The following is a 21,937-nucleotide window of genomic DNA, read 5'->3' as shown; positions in this document are numbered from 1 at the left end:
AATTGGATTTGTGTCAAAATATAGGATCTGTACATTATTCAGTTGCTGTTTATTAAGTCATTAATATTAATCAAACAACATTAAGAAAAAAATACAATGAAACAGTGTGTAATTGATTGAGAAATAATTGACATTGAATTATTTAAATAAAATTTGTTCATGTTTAGGATTATAGTAGTATAAACAAAGAAACAATTCATGCATAATAAATAGGCCAGGCCATCAGCGACTATTCAGCGCTCGTGTACCCACAGAGAACAGCTTCATCTTGGCCAGTGCTTCGGGAATTTGCTGCTGGCTCTTATGTAGATAGTGTTTAAACATGAGTTATAATTCGTTTTGGGTATATATAATGGGCAATCTTTGGTCTTATTAATATATTACTTGTTCCAGAGCTAATAGATTTGGCTTAGGGGTTATATTAAGTTTCATAACTTTATTTACATTGAAATTAAATCCTGTACTAACTAGAGCGCTGCTTTTGTACGTTTGACTGATCTGTTTGCTCATGTTTATTTCCTATTTTACTTCTTATACTGTTATAATGGCTATTGTTGTTAATTTAAATATTATTGTTCAATAATTAATATTTTATATAAATAACATGCCGTATCTTTTGGTATTGAGAGAGTCCATTAGTGATTTTGACTTCAGTGAAAGTTACATTAATACGCCATTAGATGGCAGCAAAGACTGTCTTTTTATGAGCGAGTCAGTCAGCCGCAAAGACTTTTATTTTGAAATCGGCTGAAACAAAGAAACAAGGACGTTGTTTTTACTTTAAACAAAATATTACGAGACGCAACTGACAAATGCATTGACTAGTGCTGTCATGGGAATGTCTTAAATGTTAAAAGGACAAAGACAAAGATATCGCTTTCCTCAGTGGACATTCAAACAGATTTTGTGATTATGATTGACCTGAAGAATATCAGCTAGATGCAGTAATGCAATCGCTTAGTCAATCTCTCTCTCATAATACTCTACATTTTACAATGAGTTTCAATGAAGCGACTCAACGATCTTCGTTACTAGTTCTAAAGTGATGTTTTAGAATTACTAACGGAGGCTTGGGCTCAACTGTTAAACTGTCAATTTCAGATTTGAATCCGTGGCGGAAGGAAGTAGTTCCTCACAAAAGAGGGTTTTTAAAGACAATCCGTTGTCGTTTCTTATTTATTTACACACTTGTGCCATTGAACTGTTGTATAAATGCAATATCACACTCGTAGCCATGCGATATGGCTGTATATCAGCACACTGTGATTATCTACGGTACTCGGCCTATATATATATATATATATATATATATATTTGTGAAGTTAAACCTCAACCTCTTAAGCACACAAAAACAAACATCAGGATCTGCTCCTTAAATAAAAACTGAGGGTAGAGGTGCCGTGTCACCAAAGAGAGGGACAGACAGACCGCAAACATCCCTACAGCGAAAAGACCAGATGGAGAATCTAAATCAGGCCACAAGGTTATAAATATGGCAGAAAAAGTGCACGGATGCATACAGCTGTAATCACCGCTTATTTTTGCTTCTCCCACACTAGCGCATGCTGGATCTACTGCGTATATTCACAGCATTGTTAAGTCTACTATGATTACTTTTTGTGTTCAATGAATGAAATTCATCGTTATACATTGTCAGGCCGCTATCTAATAATCTGGGAAAGTAATGTAGAGACGCTGGCACACCAATAGTGCCGGTTTATTCCATCTCCCTCTGGTAGATTTATGTCCGTCTGACAGATGGGAGATTGAATGTGGAATTGGGGTGGTCCGGACGGTCACTTATCATCCCTTATCAGATGCTGTATTCTTTCAGAGGAAGGCTTCCTTTTTCAAGTAAAGATAAAGGTGCCACCCCATGGGTTTTGGCCACAAGGTCAACATGAGAACCCTAGAGGTTCAATTAAGACATCAGAGAGCAAGTGGTAATAAGAGGTTTGGATCTCAAGGGGAAATTTGATCTATTCATCACCCTGCTAACATGCTAACATTTATCATGCTACATTAAAGAGAGGCTATTAGTCACACATGCTATACTTGGTAGACAACAAAAGCTGGGGCATGACAGGGCAGACACGCACACACACACACACACACTTTCACTTGATGAAACCTCAACACAATGCTACACTGTTTAGCGTAAACCACTTGCCCTACTGGCATACTGTATTTTCCAGATAAAAAAAAAAGTCATACCTGAAATGAATCATTGTCAATTAAAAATTACAGAGCCCAGCACATGACATGCAGACAAAAAAAAAAAAAAAAAAAATATATATATATATATATATATATATATTGTGGCCCTGAATTAAATATTCCTTCCCACAAATTAATAATTCATTCACTTGTTTTAGTAAATCGTGACCATATATTAAATTTTTTTCCTATGACTTCATTCGTTTCCCTCATTTAGTAAAGTAGTAAAACGTGCTGACATATTACTAAGTCGTGTGAATGAATTAGTAATTTGTGGCCATATTTTTTCCTATGTCCTGTCATGTGTGGGGCTCCGTAAAAAATGCATTGTTGAAAGAAAAAACAAAGATAAGTCATATTTTTACATTCAGAAATAATTTTAAAGTACAAACATTTACAAAGATTATGAACACTATGAACTGTTTTAGTTCCCCTTACTCCACTAAAAAATCTTAAAATTTAACGGTATACAGAACAAGAATTAAAAATGTGACTATTAAACATATAAACAACATTTATTATAAACACCTTAGCTGTACAATTTGCTCTATACAAATAAACGTCTTACCTTCCTAACAAGCACAAACTGTGTTAAAATTGAATGCGAGTAAAGATAAAAACTGAAACCCACAAGATAAAACAATTGTTTGAACGCACAGTCCAGTCATTTATAATTTACCAACAACTGACTTGCGTTGACCAATATTTTCCATTATTTAATGAAAAAAGACTGTCATTAGCTGTAAAAAGATGAGACTTGAGTGAGGGTGTGGGAAGAGAAACCATGTGCATTTAAAAAATATTGTTAAATTTGTGGAAAATCAGCTGAGCAGCTCATAAAACACAATACAAAGATGAAATATGGCTTTAAGGCCCCCATATACTCACAGCAAAGTTCTGTTTTATACTTCGCTATAGGAATAAAAAGGGATGTGCTGCACTCTTTTCTCTCAATAACAAAATAAACACACAACAAAAATGACTGCGGTTAGAAAACAGCAGTTAAGAAAGCATCTGATCATAGTGATGTACAAACTTCTGTATTCTGTAAAACAGGTTGCATCGTTTCTGGTTCAGGTCTTTTGTATGTGCATTGTTTAATATAGAGCTGTTATACTCAAGATACCTTCAAAGGAGCGAGCAAAGATGAACATAACAAATTGCATATGCAGATTGATATCTAAAAGTTTTGTGTGTGTGTGTGTGTTCTTCTTCTCACTAACATTTGGATGTTAAAACTGAATAAAACACCAACAATAAAAATAACTAGCCATGCTAGCTGATATCACCGTCAATTCATACTGCTGTTAACACTTTTTCCAACAAGTGGATGCAATGAGACCTGTTTTCCTGTTTGTTTATGTGACGTTCGACATAAAGAGTATTCTGCTCTCCAGTAAATGTCTCATCATGTTTATTGACAGAGCCACACCCTTCCTATTACATCGCCATGAACCAGTGGTAGTTCGCAGGTGTGTTTACCAGCCGGATCAAACTTTTCTGGGAAGTTTCTTTTGGCAAGCTGTTTCAAACTCCAGAAACAAACTCCAAACAAACTTCGGTTTGCTCCAATCTGGTTAAAAATAACATCACACCAGTTCGTTTTTTGATATCACTTGAAGTATATCGGGGCCTTTAATCCAAATTTATAGGCTCACTTACCTCTCACTTGGCATGAATCCAAATGTTTCCATATTCGTAATGTAACTATTATTTATTATGCAAAAAAGGCTCTATACTTCACTGGTGTCCCAATATCCAGGCAAAAATGTTTGCCGTACCACTGAGGTGGGGCAGTTGTCTGCTGCCCGGCATTCCCTAATTCACAACAGACAATTTAAATTGAGCTGTGTACATTTTTTTTTTTTTTTAATGTTTGGTTGACTTCATTTTAGTTTGATGATGAATAGGTTGCAATGTCAAGTTAGCAGTGCTAGAACTGATATGTTGTTTATTTGTGAATATTTGTGTGCATTTTAAGTGCTTGATGTTAATTGCATTATATAAGCCACTTTGGAATATAGTTTGCAGCATGTTTCAGATTATTCAGATTCTGATATTCCAGAAAATGTGGTACATACATCATCGAGGTTTATATTCCATTTGTGCCTTATAGAACGTGATTTGAAATGCAATACATCACTAAATGTTCCCTAATGGATGCTTGAATGTTATTAAGCAGATATTATTGCAACGTATGATTGATGAGCAAGTTATCTGGTTGGTTGGTTGGTTGGTTGGTTAGATTGTTGGTTAGAACTCTCTCACCGATAACGCAAGTTGACATATTATTTATGTATGGAACTACACACCCCAAGCATTGCATGGGGTTGGATATCTTTCCAAATGTTGCATCTGTTCCATATTTAGAGAACTTCAAGATGGGAATCAAGAAAAGAACTGGATTACACCAGATGGTGAGACAGTTGAAGCCAGTGCCTATGGAGTTGTTAGCCGTATGGTGACAGGAAATCCTAAGACCCAGTGGACTGTCAAACAGAAGACAATGGGATTTCTACATTTAAAATGTAAATAATATATTTATATTTTTATGCAAATAATAAATATCCAATCATCCATTCTCCAAACTACTTGTCCTATTTGCCCTAGGGTTGCTGGGATGCTGGGGCCTATAAATGTAATTCTATAAATAACAATACAATTATTTTATTATGTTATATAGTTATTATTATTATTATTTCCAAGTAACATAATTTATGTGTGTTATAGCTCAACTCTACCATCAATGTCACACATGATGTCACATTCTAGTGCAGAGCATTAAAGTTTTAGTAAATGTATTGTGTGTATTTGTAATTTATAATTAGTTAGTAAGTCTATATTAATTATTTTTTATTTCAGTTTTAGTATACATCAAGTTAAACTAAATGAAAATGAGAAATGGCAACTTCCTTGGTTACTAGCTGACATAAAATAAGTTTTATATATATATATATATATATATATATATATATATATATTCCATCTTAAGCCTCTTAGAATGGACAAAGAGAAATAGATATCACTCTGAAGACAAAGGCATTTTAGGGAGTTAGGAGGCATAACAGGCTGAGAATGACCTTCAGAAAGGAAATTGCCAATGTAATAACGTCGCAATTGGTGGGTGCCGACCGGCAACATACGCCCCCCTCGGCGTAACCTGAAGGGGATGTGACATTTCACTGTGGCTCTCTTGATGAAATGTCTTGACAAAAGACACCGATAACATCTATTTTCTTGCCCTGTCTACACAAGTGTCTTATTGAATCGCCCACTTCGAGTCAGCGTCTCTGGAAATGACATCACTTCACCTGTGACGGTGTATTTTCAAAGTGCAGGCTTTGTTCGCTAGATAACACCGATGCCCTCACTTTGGAGGGATTGTTACTGAAGAAAACGAGGGATGAAGCACAAGAAGAGGTTGTCTTTGAGAAGATGGGGAATGATGTGTAAATTATGATAGCCTGGAGGTGGTGTAGAGGTTATTGTAAAGCGGATGACCTTTGAATGGGACCCATAGGACTTCACTGCCATCTGTGCCCGCTGGGCATCTCTAATCCCTGTGCCACCATCCTCAGCAGTAATTGGTACCCACACACTGGCATCGTTCCCACAGAGTTGATCACTGTTCTACATTTCTCTCTCTCTCTCTCTGTCTCTCTCTCACACACTCTGTCTATCTTTCTCACTCCCCTATTTGAAAATCATTAACATAGTTTTGCATGTTTCTTCCTCAGGGTCTAAAATGAATACTTGACAAGCAGCAAATGTGATAAAAAAAAGAGTTTGCAAAAATAATGCTTAGTTTAAAGTGCAAATTAAGAATGATAGCATGATCATTGCTTTTTTTTTTTTTTACTGGTAAAAAATTCTAGTCTCATTGCATCCATTGTCATAGGGACAAAATAAATATTATTTAAAAAAGAAGTGAGAAATTTGTGCACCACTACTGGCATTACGTGGAACTGCAAACATAATGACTCTCTCGAACAGGTTTCCAAAACACTCCTGTAAGAAATAATTATAATTTTGGATGCTTCTCTTTTTCTATTTTTCCTTTCTGTATTTCTACTTGCCAGGTGAAGTATAAGAGACTCCAACTTTTTTCCTTTTTTTGGCAATCTTTATGTATGTGTAATGGAGGCCAGCTAGTAAAGCGCTGTGCAAGTGAACCTCACTCCCTTGGCGATAGCGATAGACGATAAGGTATTTTAATTATATACAGTAGCACATTTAAAATCAGCAAAGCTGACCAAAGTGCTGAACAGAGTAACAAAGAGTCAAATAGAATAATGGAATAAAACAAAATAATAATAAAAAAAACAATAAAAGACAATAATAGAATGTGCAAGGCAGATGCCCAGTGTCCCTGTTAGTGTGCCCGCCTCCCATTCCTTGGACCCTGGTTTGAATCCTGCTCGGAGCCGTGTGAGTAGGACCAGTCACATTGGTGCCATGACCTGGATGGGAGTGAGGTTTAGGGGGGTGAGTGTATAAGAGCTGGAGGCCCGCTAGTAAAGAGCTTTGCAAGGACACCTCACTCCCCTGGCCTCAAGAACAGTGTTGGGGGTAACACATTACAAGTAACTTGAGTTACATAATCAGATTACTTTTTCAAGTAACTAGTAAAGTAACTTGCATTACTTTTTCAATTCACAACAAAATATCTAAGTTACTTTTCAAATAAGTAATGCAAGTTACTTTTTCACATTTATTGACTGACAGCTTTCCTGTCCCCATGTTGAGAGTAAATGTAAACATGTAAACACATCTCACTTGCACAAAAACATTCAGTATTCACAAACCTGTTACAATTAATTATATTAAATTACACAAATATATAAATGTATTTAATCTCACTTGATTAAACAATGTCTTTGCAGCTGACATTCATTGATCTAATTCAACCATAATAATAAGCAAAATTTATAATTTAGATTAGATTTAGAAATAAGAGCGTTGAAATTCCTTCTCCTGTATCCTATTCTTCTTTAATCCAGAATGGCAGCACAGCTGAAAGGTTTATTTGAACTGCGCCCTCTACTGTACAGGCGTAAATATGCATTTCCTTCAGCCTGAGGCTTATTCATTTCACTTTTGGTGTGAAAAGGCCTTTACATTTGCCAAAAATATAACTTTTTTTGTTGTTTTTAAAAAACAAACAAGCAAGCCCAGCCCAGGTGAGAAAAACGCTACGCTTTTCATAAAAAGTAACTAAGTAACGCAATTAGTTACTTTTTTTAGGGAGTAACACAATATTGTAATGTATTACTTTTAAAAGTAACTTTCCCCAACACTGCTCAAGAAGTGCACTAGTGGCTGCAGTCTTTAGCATCCTTGTTAGTGCACCCGCCTATAGGACCAGTCACATTGGTGCCGTGACCCGGATGGGAGTGAGGTTTAGGGGGGTGAGTGTAACAGAGGCCAGCTAGTGAAGAGCTAAACCTTACTCCCCTGGCCTCAAGAGGTGCACTAGTGGCCACGGTCTTAAGTGTCTTTGTTAGTACGCCCACCTATAGGACCAGTCACATTGGTGCCAGTCTCACTCCCCTGCGCTCAAGAGGCGCACTTGCGACTGACGCTAGAGGCTGCCGTCTTTAGCGTCCTTCTTAGCGCGCCCTCCTCCCATGCTGGTGATGCTTCTCAGAGCGGTGCAAGTAGGACGATATTATATATTTGTGTATATTTATATCTTTTAATATCAGCCTTTAAAAACAACACTGACTTTTAGTGAAGTTTGCCTCATGTTACCACATACAGTATAACAATGCTCTGGCCCCCTTTCCCCATGAATCTTGACTCTTGTCAGATGTCTTTGAATCCTGTTGAAGCCATCAGAAGCTCACATGCTTTAGGAGGGCTGTCTGGATTTGTTTGTTTTCTTGTTCTTAACACCATTGTGTTGCATTGCCATGCCTGGCATCATATGTCGGCCTCTTCTAAAAAAGCAAAAGCCCCCTGCCAAGAGAAATCCTATTTTACAGTTGACTGCACAACAAAAGTAAAATGCAGCCTAGATTTGGAACCACCATAGGCAGATGAGGAAGAATTTCTGTCAGATTTACACTGATACCTAATCAAACAATAATTTATTTCCTGTCAGCATTGACCTTGGACTCCACAGGAGCGTCTATGTGCATTTAACTAGTGGTGTCTGTGTTTTTTCCCCCTCTGGGAAGCTGCAAATATAAAGTATTTTCTGTCTCTTCTTTTCTTTTCTTCTTTTCTGTTTCAAATATGGTTTAGTATACGTTGATTTGAAGCTGTTGGCACTTCTTTCGGTGTTTATTCTAGGCGTGCTTTTCTCTACTCGCTTTGTCCTACTTTCTGCACTTCATTTTCTCATTCAGCTCCTTCAGCGCTGCTGGATGGAAGCTCCTCTTGCCCTCTTGTGCTCTCGGCTGTAGAAAAGTTCCACCCATGATCAAAGCATCTCTCCCACATCCTGATGGTAGAAACAAAAAGACGAGCACTGCTATATAACAGTAAGGTCTCAGGAGGGATGCGCTGCTCAGATAGCTCTCGCCCAATGTTTCTTCGCTCTCAGCCCTGCTTTGAGGAAATTGAGCTTTATGATTTTAATACAATGTTCTATAATGCCTGATTTTTTATTTTATTTTATTTTTTTTTAAAGGGGTGGTTCAGTGTTTTTTTTCTAGGCTTGATTGTGTTTTCGGGGCGCAGTTTAACATGTCTTAATGCTTCGTTTTTTTAAAAAAGACGTATTTTTCATATATTTTACCTTTATTCTACACCTCTGTTTCCATTGTCATATGAACGGCTCGTTTGACTTCCTGGTTCTATGAAGCCACTCCCTCCAAAATACGCAAGGTGCTCAGATTGGTTAGCTGGCCCAGTGTATTGTGATTCGCTGAAGCGTCCGGAAATGCCATGCCCCTTACCATTAGTTGTTACATGTGCTTCAGTGGAAATGTAAATAATGGCGTCTATATTGCTGTATCAAATTGAGCCGAATCAGATCCAGATGAAGAGGGTCAAGCAGAACCTCTGCAATCGCGGCTTTTAAAGAATGTTTATGAATGGTATTTCATTTTGTATTTGTGTCAAAGTGTTTAGATATGCGGTCACTGCTGTTTGTTAGCATTCAATATACAGTTTTATCCTGATTAAGGCTTTACTGTAGCTGAATACATGACTGAGTAGTAGCATTTTTGTAAAGGTATCGTTTAATTTATAGCATGAACAACTGTTTGTCTATGAACATAAAGTTTGTAGGTGTTTGTTGGCGTTTGTTGAAGTATGCAACAGAATTTAGCTAACTGGCTAGCGAAGCAAAAACGCGTTGGTCTTTGTTTACGTCCTTGATGCAACCAAAAAATAGCAACAGAACTATACATTTAAAAGATATGTACAAACAATAAAACGTACTTACAGTTTGGGGGCGATAAACAGCAGCTTCTGCTTTTAAAGTGGGAACTGCTTCTTTCAGTAATAGCCTTTGTGCATTCAGTAATAGCCATCCAGCATTCAACTCATGTAGATTCTGAAAGCTGTCTTCCACGGCGCATATTATCTTTTGACGCGTCGCTCACGTCCGGTGTACACAACTCTTCCGCTTCCATTATGCTGCGCGACATGGCCTCGCCCACTTTGTTGCGTGTTCCTGGGGGCGTGTTTTGCAGGGTTTATGACGTCACCAACCCGGGAAGAAGCTCGTTGTAGTCCACGCCAGTCGTTTTTGTAGGCATTAAACTGCCATAACTTTAAAAGACAATATTTCCGTTTGCATTGAACTTTCAGCGCTGTAACTTTGCAGATACTGTTTATGCTAAAGCAGCAACATTACACACTAACTAAAGTTAAGAAAGTGAAATCGCAATGAACCACCCCTTTAAATCAATAATGGCTAAGTTGCACTTGACAAAAGAAGACATGGTTTCGTATTAGGGGTGGTGAATTATAAATAAAAAATAACTAAATTCAAGCTAAAAAGTAGATATCTACAGTATATATAATAATAGATATTATAAATCTGAACACATTATAGTAAAATTAATCAGTAAAAAGTCAATTTAAAATCTATACATTATGATAGAGGGTTTTAGCATGCAAAAGTTTCATTCCAGCGAAAATGACGTTGTATTGCATATGTGGGCAGATAAATCTGTATAGAGTAGTTAATTCACTCACAGTAACTTGGAGTCTTGTTTAAAGTATTTCACATGGAGACAAATCCTGTGAGATCCACCGACTTTACTCTCGTTTGTAGTTGCATTGCTACTCATTTGCATGATGTTAAACTTTTCTCAACTTTGTTGTGATGTTGGACACCCACATCTAATTGCTAATACACATCTAATACGCACAGGGTTTGAAATTAACTTTTTCACTCACCAGCCAATTTGGCTACTAAATTTTTAAGTTACTGGCCATTCAGAACTTCTACTAACCAAAATTAAATTAAATTAAGTTAAAATAAAATAATAAAAATAAAAATTTTCTGTGACATCACTTATAATTAGCATTAAATACACAGGATAATGAACATAATTGGGTCATTGACGAATAAGGTTTTTAAAAGCGTAAAAAACATAATGGAGATATAATTAATTTTAAAGTTTTATTAAGTGTTAACAATGAGATTATGTGGTTTTTATAATCAATTAACACTGCTTTTGTCATTTTTTCAAGACGGACAAAATTTGTCACCAAAAAAGTCATTCGGTTTAACCACAATTTTGGTTATATTGAATGATGATATTTTCAAACAATGCTAACAGGCTGATATCTAGCTAGCAAAAGGACAATCAAACATTTTATATTTAGTACAAGTTTTTAAAATATTACAACATTTTCCATGTTTTATAGCGGTTGTACCGATTGACCTGATGTTTCGGGACATGTATATGAGCAAGTGAAAATATGAATTTTTCAAATAGTTAAAAGAGAGTTAGTTACTTTGCTTCACAGTCATGTGGTCCTTTGCAGGTGTCTGAATGATGTCACATCCTGTCACATGATACTGACCGCATAACTTGATCCAAAATGGTCCCTTTATATTCTTATCATTGGCCCAATTACAAACCGCCATGACAACTAATGATAAACGGAACACAGGAAAACGGAAACAATGAGAAACAACTTAAGAGTCCATGAAAACGAAACAAAAGCAAGCTAAATGTGACAGTTAAAGACTAGCAGACAGGCTGTCAATTCATAAAGAGATCAGCTGTTTCTTCACAGAAGTCAACATACTGAACTTGTATGGAAGCCTCTCAAACATTTAAAAAAGCCAACGTGCACGCCAAAGGTGTCCGATAATGATAATGAAAATCATGCACCAAAATATCATGTCATGATGACAATTATACCCCAGCATACTGTATACTTTCATGATGATAAAATTCATGATGGCAAATGTTTTTTAATGAAAGCCATGAGTTTACCTGTGCGTAGCAATAAAGAAGCTAGGGCACTTTTTGCGCAAAAGTCTTGGACATGCAACATTTATGAGAACGGGTTGGAAAAAGTGGCATCTCAATTGTCTCCTAGGGCTCAGACGGAGCGTTAAGTGGTCGCACAGCTGACACCAAACACCTCAGACATCTCACAGGCCTATCGCACATTGATCGCATCATTCTCTACTCTCGTTTTCAAGTTTCAAGGTGGCAGTCCAAAACAGTGAATCTAATCACCATATAGGCACAAGTTCAAGAATTGGTGTCAATAAGTTTGAATTAAGGTATTTGAAAAAACAGCGCAAGCAGAAAGAGAAAGGGTGATCAATATTATTTCTCTATATCAGGGGTCTCCATCCCTGCTCCTCGAGGGCTACCATCCTACAGAGTTTAGCTCCAATCTAATCCAACATACCTGAACCAGCTAATCAAGTTGTTCAAGGTATAAGAGGTATAAGAGGTGTGTTGGAGCAGGTTTGGAATTGAAGTCTGCAGGAAGGTAGCCCTCCAAAAGCAGGGTTGGCTATCCCCGCTCTATATGAAGCATAGACTATTTAAGCCACAAAAACAAACTTGTTGCTGAAAAATGCACAGTCTCATAGGGTGAAGTTAGCACGTACATATATTTGTCCTAAATCGTTGTATTTTAATGGAAAACTATGTGAGTGAAGCTGTGGACTTGACGTGAACAGACATCTAATTTTAAAGATGTGTCTCTGTGTGCCGTTTTTCTCAGAGTGCGACCCTCTTTACACATTGTTTTGCTAATGTTTGAGGCTCCTTTTAGGGGAAGGGTGATGCCATGCAAAGTGATAGAACATAATTTATGAATCAAAACCCAGCCAAACTGGATAGTTTGTTGATACGTGCTATCCGCCACAGCTGATTTTCACCTGCATTTGGCGGGTGTTAAAGGGGACCTATAATGCCCCTTTTACAAGATGTAGTATAAGTCTCTGGTATCCCCAGAATGTGTCTGTGAAGTTTCAGCTCAAAATACCCCACAGATCATTTATTATAGCTTGTCAATTTGCCCCATTTGGGTGTGAGCAAAATCACGCCGTTTTTGTGTGTCCTTTTAAATGCAAATGAGCTGCTGCTCCCAGCCGCTTTCCGAAAGAGGGCTGGAGAATCTCACGCAGCCAAAATGACGATTATCAGTAACGGTGTTCAGCCTTACATTGTTCAAACCGGAGTCGGACACTGATGGAGAGACTCAGGAAGAAGTTACAACATTTAGAAAATGCATCTGAATGTTTCTGAACAGTTAGTGGATAAATTTATATAGTTGCTGTGGAGTTGATTTAACTCATCGACTAGGATGTGCCGTCATGTTAATCTTTTGTGCAAATCCAGTGTTGAATTGACCCTCGTTTGTGAAGCAGTCCAGCATAAAATGATGGCATGGGAACAACACTCTACTACAACAACTCTTCCTCTTCTCTAAAGCAGTCCAACATGGCCTCACCCCCTTTTTTGCATGTTCTCAGGGGCAGGGTTTATGTAAATTTTAGGGTTAGTGATGTCATGCTCAAACAGCAACATTACACACTAACTAAAGTTTAAAAAGTGAAATCATAATCATCCTTAAATTTCAAACCCATCTTACAGATACTTTTATCCAAAGCGACTTAACTTGGAATACAGGAAAGGTATACAGACTAGACAATTTTGCTCATATAAATATTGTCCTTCACACTCATGGTCAGCTGCATTTTGTTTTGGAACCAACCTCCCTCGTGCTGGTTGATTTATTGGGTTGAGGTGCTCATGTAGGATGGGATTGGTGAGTTTCATTAAACTGGCTGAAGTGTGCCTCTGTACCGAGTGATTCATTACGAGTAACAAAGAGCAGCCTGGACTCATAACATAATTTATGAGTCATTAGAGCAACCATCAGGATTTCTGAACAAGGTGTCTCACTGCCAACACTTACTCACTCTTCTCCTTGTAGATTTTTGCTGGGGGATTTTTCTGCAACACAGACCTCACTTATTATTTTTATGACTTACATGGAAAAGTCATGAAATGTCATGGTTTAAAACACAGTCAGAGGTGTGTGAAGTGTGACAGATCGCTACAGAGCTCCCATGGGAGAGGGAGAAGGGATGCGCTCGTGTTGAATACAACAACTTAGAATTCATGTTGTCTCGAGTAAAGTTTCTGTGTTTATCTCGTGATTATGGATATGTTAAAATAGAACCAGGAAGCATTAAAATTCACAGGAATTCATATAGTTGAAGTCATTATTTTAGCATTAAACACTGAGTATTGAGTATATGAGTGTTATGAATAATTTTATATAACTTTTTTTTTTTTTTTCATATAAAATAGCGGTAACACTTTAGTTTAGGGTCCAGTTCTCACTATTAACTAGTTGCTTATTAGCATGTATATTACTATAGGATATTGGCTGTTTATTAGTTAGTTCACCTGAAAATGAAAATTCTGTCATTAATTACTCACCCTCATGTCGTTCCACACCTGTAAGACCTTTGTTCATCTTTGGAACACAAATTAAGATATTTTTGATAAAATCTGATGGCTCAGTGAGGCCTCCATTGCCAGCAAGATAATTAACACTTCCAGATGCCCAGAAAGCTACTAAAAACATATTTAAAACAGTTCATGTAACTACAGTGGTTCAACCTTAATGTTATAAAGCGACGAGAATACTTTTTGTGTGCCAAAAAAAAAACAAAATTTATTGTTTTTTTTTACTTTATTAAACAATATCTAGTGATAGGCAGTTTCAAAACACTGCTTCATGAAGCTTTGAAGATTTACGGATCTTTTGTTTTGAATCAGTGGTTCGGAGTGCGTATCAAACTGCCAAAGTCACGTGATTTCAGTAAACGAGGCTTCATTACTTCATAAGTGTTTTGAAATTTCAATGGTTCACCACTGGGGGGCGTGATTTTGGTTTGACTTTGGCACACTCCGAACCACTGATTGGAAACAAAAGATTCGTAAATCTACATTTTTACATTTATTATACATTTTTACACTATTTTTCTCTGAATTTGTTCGCAGACCTATGATTTTTTTTTTTCTTTTTTTTTTCGTAACATACCCTGTGGCCCCCTGGAGATTGAAAAACCCTTGACTAGTGGTTGATTAGTTTATTCATATTTTATTGAATATATATATATATATATATATATAGTGCAAAAAACTTTATTAACATTGTAAGTGATCCTCAAGGAACATATTTTGAAAAAAAATCCATGTCATGACCCCTTTAATTCAAGAAAGAACTCGATCGATTTAGTTTTGCACATCCCCACTGTGAAGTAAGATGATTTGGGATATAAATATCACATTAATGTAATGCATTTAGAAAGCACAGAGTAGTGATAAAAATGTCGAACACAGAATGCTCTGTTCCATCTCGGATCATAAGATCATTTATGAAGCTGGTAAGGACACAGTGACTTTGAGCTTTAGAGGACAGCGGTTTGTGAGTGTGTGTGAGAGATTAAGGGACTGGGGCGGTTCTCATTGTTCTTGTTCATGTGAAAGGGGGCCGGTCTTGGTGCTTCCTGGTGGGTTTGGTAAGGTTGCATATTCCCACAGATGGGTGTGTGAGTGTGTGTGAACTCATAAATGCATGGAATACTAATGAGCAGTCTGGGACAGAGGGGGGTTGTGCTGGGACACACACAGACACACATCTGAATCTGTGAAGGAATTTGCCCCACAGTCTCTTAAGATGTTTGATTCAGAAACAAAATTTGAGGTACACAGTTGTGGTAATAAATTTACTATACACACATACATACATACATTTATATATAATATTAATATTATTATTATTAATTTATTACCTCATCTTTAAACTGAAAAGCTAGGAAAAAATGAAGTAATAAATTAATAATATATATATATATATAATATATATATATAATTTATTACTTCATCTTTTAAGTGAAAAGCTAGAAAAATATATTAGATATTATAAATAATATAAGTAAGTATTCATAAGTCTTTTATTTAAAATTATATTTTTTTAATTATCAACATTTCACATATTCTGCAAGGAGTATGTAAACTTATGACCAAACTGTACAAAGATTTTAAGTATTTTCAAATAGAATAATGCTGACAAAATTAAAAAAAAAATTGTTTTGTTTTTTTTGTAATAGAAATAACTAGCATATTTATTTATAAAAATATATATTTGTATTTTAATGTATGGAGCAATGTTTATAATAACTGATGATAAATGAAAGTGTGCTGTACATGAACCGATCTATATGGAAATAAGGTGCTTTTGGCTGTTTGTGCAGACAAGAGATTTTGATATATGAGCTACTTTGTTTATTTTACATCTCATAGGAAGTATTTTCATGGTCTGGATATTGAAATCTCACACTAATAAGCACAGAGACCAAAGGTAAATGCCCTGAGATAGGGTTTAAAGTGTGACCACTTTTAGAATGAAGCACACACAGACTCATGTGCACACTTTGTTGTTGTTATTTACCTTGTACCATTGCATTAACTGAAAAGGGGGTCTTCCTTTCGATAGCCACAATACTGAGCATTTAACTTTAAGTTTAGGTTTTCCTTCATTACTGCTGTATACCATTAAGTGCAATTTACACTACCTTTAGGTATAGTATTGATTATTTTTTTTTTTTGTCGGAATGGGCAACAGCTTTTATATGGAAAAGAGCGTCTTGCACATTCTGCTAAACATCTTTTTTTTGTTATTCAGTGAAAGGATAAAAGTGTATGGGTTTTGTGAGTGCTCAGTTTGAGACTGCCCTTTTTAAAAATAAGTAAAAGAGTACTTATTACAAGAATAATATACTTTAAACAGATATACTTAAGTGCAAAATGAATGTAGTTTTTTGCATACTTATTTGCACCAAATTGCAGTTAAATGAAAAGGCATTTTAAATTTCAAGTACATCTTAAAATGAAACTTCATAATTACTTCTATTGTCTTTGAATTATGGTTAAAGTTTAACCCGCAAAATTCAACAGAAACTCCTCTAAATGTCCAACATAACTGAACATTAAACATTAACATAAACTACCAACATCTTTCTCTTTACTGAAAAACACATAAAATAACACTTATTCCCTAAATTTACTCTCCTAATGCAGTCCCTTGCAAAGCATCTTGGGAACTACAGATCTGCTCCCCAGGGCTGCGTTTTTTCAAAAGCATCATGAGCTATGTTGATCGTAGAGACCATTGGTGGCAAAGGCTCTATGATCTACTTAGACTTACAATACTTTTGGGAAAAGCAGCCCTGGGCAGTGGATCTGTAGTTATCTGTAAAAAATTTAGGGATCGAGTGTTATTTTATGTGTTTTTTCAGTAAAGGGAAAGATGTTGGTAGTTTATGTTAATATTTAATGTTCAGTTATGTTGAACATTTAGGAGTTTCTGTTATTGAATGTTGTGGTGAAGAGTAGCGCTGCCAATTGTGATTTTCACTTTGCTGCAAGCTAACATGTACACTGCTCAAAAAAATTAAAGGAACACTTTTTAATATAGCATCAAGTCAGTTAAACTCCTGCGATATTGATCTGGTCAGTTAAGTAGCAGAGGATCAGTTTCAGATGCTTCGGTGTTAATGAAATTAACAACAGGTGCGCTAGATGGGCAACAATGAGATGACCCCCAAAACAGGAATGGTTTTACAGGTGGAGGCCACTGACATATTTTCCCTACTCATCTTTTCTGACTGTTTTTCACTAGTTTTGCATTTGGCTAGGGTCAGTGTCACTGCTGGTAGTATGAGGCGATACCTGGACCCTACAGAGGTTGCACATGCAGTCCAACTCCTCCAGAGTGGCACATCAATACGTGCCATTGCCAGAAGGTTTCTGCTCCTTCGGTATCTGCTCCTTTGTGCAAGGAGGAACAGGATGAACACTGCCAAAGCCCTACAAAATGACCTCTAGCAGGCCACTGGTGTGAATGTCTCTGACCAAACAATCAGAAACAGACTTCATGAGGGTGGCCTGAGGGCCTGACGTCCTCTAGTGGGCCCTGTGCTCACTGCCCAGCACCGTGAAGCTCTATTAGCATTTGCCATTGAACACCAGAATTGGCAGGTCCGCCACTGACACCCTGTGCTTTTCACAGACGAGAGCAGGTTCACCCTGAGCACGTGACAGACGTGAAAGGGTCTGGAGAAGCCATGGAGAACGTTATGCTGCCTGTAATATTGTTCAGCATGACCGTTCTGATGGTGGGTCAGTGATGGTCTGGGGAGGCATATCCATGGAGGGATGCACAGACCTCTACAGGCTAGACAATGGCACCCTGACTGCCATTAGGTATTGGGATGAAATCCTTTGTCAGCCCATTGTCAGACCCTATGCTGGTGCAGTGGGTCCTGGGTTCCTCCTGGTGCATGACAATCAAAATGGATTAGCCTGCTGCATCATTTTTTCACTTCAATTTTCAGGGTGTCTTTGAATTCAGTCCTCTGTAGGTTGATAATTTTCATTTCCATCAAACGATGTGGCATCCTTTAATTCCTAACACATTACCCAGTCCATATCAGTATAGATATCCAGATATATTTTTGAGCAGTGTATAATAACTCCAAATCACAATTTCTCATTGAAAAAAAGAAATGCAGATCAACAAGGAGCATGTGCACATGTGTCGAATGTGTCCATCCTGAGCTTTATTGGAAGTTGAATGTTGAGTAAATGTAACTCAATTAAGTTAAAACAGCATTCCCTTGTTTTATGTTACATGAACCTGATTGAAGTAGGTTACAACAACAAAATTAGAATTTATAGGTAGAATCAGGTAAAAATATCTCTTTAAAATAACAACTGCACATGTTCACTTTTTACAGTGTGTGTTAAGAAACATTATTGTGTACTCTCTTTATGTACACTTAGATGGCCTTTTATTTCATATTACAAGTGCACATTCAATACAATTAAACTCACTTCTTGTTCACAAGGGTAAGCACATGATGACAGAATTGTTGCTATTTCTTTAACGTTGAGGTTTCATGCAGTGCTAAATTTACTTCCTGGAGCTCTGGGTCAATCCAATTCCTGATGTTTGACCTCACGTGCTTGAATTTACGGCAGTCCATAGGTGAAAAGAACATTTTCTCAGCCTGTATTTTCATTATTTTGGAGAGCTAAATTGCCTCCAGACACTTCATATACACTTTACTGAGAAAGAACAGATCCAGGTGTCTTATTTTACGGCGTTTCTGAACTCCTACCTGTGACTCAATGTTATACGAGTCGGTGTGAGTAAAGACAGCTGTGGAAAGGTTTACATGAACCTGAAGCTGCTTGATGATTGATGGTAGAAACATTATCACATGATGCAGAGCCTATAGGATCATGGAAACAATGACCTCAATGGTGTGGCATCACGATTACAATTACACATTGTCAAGATCTAGTACAGTTACTGTTAAGATTTAGCTGAAATTGCTTTGCAGCAGATGGCCTGTATAGTTGTATATAATGTACTTTTTACCGGCAAGAATCTGTTATTAATGGCAACAACCATTGTATAATGTAGTGTAATGTAAATATAGCTGCAAGCAGTGACGATGAGCACTACATATGGTGCCATTGGCTTTAGAAGAACAATGCACATGCATTTAAGAGGGTAAATATAAGTGTACTATTTCAAAGTCTGCTGTATGTGCCACATTTGCTGCTGCCAGTTGTGCGCTATTACAATGATGCACAATAGCCACATCAATGCAAGTAAAGATGTCTATCTCTCTTTCTGGGAATCCTCATTTTATTCAGCTGCAATGTAAATAAATAATTATAATAAGGTAAAGATTTGTCATCAGTTGCATTAGGCTTGTAATACAAATGGAAGAATAACATGCCAACATGATCTCATGAAAAAACGTAATTATTTTATGTACGATTTTTAGAAAATTAGCATGAAGGTCCAACCCTAAACTTAACCGGCGAATTAACCACCAGTTCGCAAACATGTGAAATAGTTTGCCATGAGAGTGTGTTGAACATGCTGATACCACATCAACAACAACAAAAAAACATTAACATTAAAAGTAAAATTTGCTTTAAAAACTGATCCCCTCTGATTTGAATATATTCTGTCCTCTGAGGGTCACCTGAACAGACTCATTTTTACAGACATTATGGAATTTATTTTACCTTACTATTTACCACATTTCATACTGTACATTCCTAAACCCTATACAAGACGCAATGTTTCCATAACTGTCCAAAGCACGTGAATATGAGCTACGTGATTGACTGTCGGTTGCTAAACATCTAGTCGTAACATTCTAACACTGCATCATTTCACACTGTACGAGTTTGGCACTGCAGTGAGGGGTTTACGGTTAGTACATGTATTCGTCCCAAACGGTTACAGTACGGACGTCACGGTTCGGTGCATACAGTCAAATGATGAATACTGTCAGTCACAGGCAATCCACAGTCCAATCCGGAAGGGGGTGCGTACAGTAATGCAACGCTGTTTGCTAACTGCCACAACAGGAAAAAATGCATAAGAAGAAGAACAGATCTATGCATAGATATGTTTACTTGTAATCTCTCAACCAGTGTTTCAACTGCGGAAAAACGTCAACAAAACAGCTTGAGAATAATATATCACGTAGCATTACATTTACCTCAGGCAAGTCATTTAGTGTCCACAGCATGTTAGTTCACTAGAGAAATGACCTCTAGAGGGGATCATTTCACTAAATATATTCACTATATTAGCTTATTAATTATATTTACCTGTTAGTAATGTCTTATTTAATGTATGTTCAAATAAATTTGTCATGAAAACAAGTTATGACAGTAACTGTGTAAATGATCATATTTAAAAAATGAATTGGAGTAGAAAAATACTTGAAAAATAATTTTATAATTAGATTTAGAAGTTAATGCATAACCTGCCTATGTGCAATTTACATGTTTATTTATTTGTTTTTATTTATTTACTTTTTTTTTTTAAGTGTTGATTATTATATCTAAAAAATAAATAGCAACTGAATTTAATCGTTTGGGCTCTGTTGTTAATTGTAACCGTTAATATTATAGTAATGTGCAAGAAAGGGCTCCTTGTATACAGCATTAGCTGAGATAGATTTCATTATTTAAAATGTTAATTATATGTGAATTAATTTAAAGAGAGACACAGTTTGTTCAATAAACCACTGTTTAATAAAAAAAGAAAAAAGAAGCAATTTTATGTTTAGTTTTCTCCCCCCTGCTCTTACCGAACCCATACTGAACAGTGACTTCAATACCAAGGTATGTACTGAACCATCATGTTTGTGTACCGTTACACCCTTAGTTACAGTGTAAAAATGGTGCTAACCATCCGGAGCAGGGTTTCATAACCAAAAAAAGTGGGAAACGTTCCTTTACCCAGGGTTAAAAGCAGGGTTTAGAACGACGATAACCCGTTCAGCGCATTGTGAAAATCACCATGTTAAAGAGGTTAATTTAAAAGGTTAATTTTCAAGTTCAACTAAGGTAGTTCACTTATGGAAATGGTCTGTATCAGTCCATGAATATTGAAGTACTTTTTTAGGTGGAGACATAAGTAATCCTTAAGTGAGACAATCACATTTCCAAACAGGATTCCATCACAGGATCCACATTACCCTAAGGAGGACAAATCCACAGGGTGAAAGCACCGTTCCTAATGCAGTGTCTCAGGTATGCAACCTGATGTCCTAAAGCTGCTAAAGTGATTGAGGAGCACAGGGGGGCTGAATATGGCAGTGGTGTAATGGAACACTGATCCCTGCTGAACTTCCTGTCAGTGAACCCGTCGCTAGACCGAGAGCGGAGGGAAGCGGGGTGAGGGAAAAGCTCTATCAGGCCTCTATCTGCAGCGGGATTAATTAGCCGCTTAGACGGGTGGTCTTGAAAGTGTCGAGGCATCAGCATGCAGAGGGCTTCTGGGACATGAAAGCTGCGAAAGCGAGGCGAAGCAGAGATACTGATTTGAGAATGTTTGTGCGTGTCGATTTAGATAGATGTGGAATGTGGTTGAAGTACTGATGAAAAATAATTCCCATGGCCCACACAGACGCGCTTAAAACAGTTCAAACTCGAGTATATGGAGAGATACAGAGTGTAAACATGGAAAGAGTAGAGTTCACTTATTTAGGGCCGGTTCATGGTTTTTGCATTTAAAAATATGAGATGCAGAGCACTGGAAAAGGAAAAAACTCAAGATATCTTTAAAAGTTGAACTTTTTTTTAACTCGATTAGCATTTTTAAGAGCACTTTTTCATGCGCGAGATCCTGCAAAAGATGCAAGACTCAAGCACAACAGTCAAAAACA

General features: G+C 36.9%; 1 protein-coding gene across 1 annotated transcript in view; it reads left to right on the top strand.

Moving 5' to 3' along the window:
* The window catches only part of LOC127496199 (LHFPL tetraspan subfamily member 6 protein), a 113,711-nt gene that overhangs the window by 48,942 nt on the left and 42,832 nt on the right, over positions 1–21,937 (top strand). The window lies entirely within an intron of this gene.

The sequence above is a fragment of the Ctenopharyngodon idella genome, chromosome 15 (assembly GCF_019924925.1).
Source record: "Ctenopharyngodon idella isolate HZGC_01 chromosome 15, HZGC01, whole genome shotgun sequence".
Classification (NCBI taxonomy): domain Eukaryota; kingdom Metazoa; phylum Chordata; class Actinopteri; order Cypriniformes; family Xenocyprididae; genus Ctenopharyngodon; species Ctenopharyngodon idella.
This window is presented reverse-complemented; position numbering and strand designations above follow the sequence as displayed.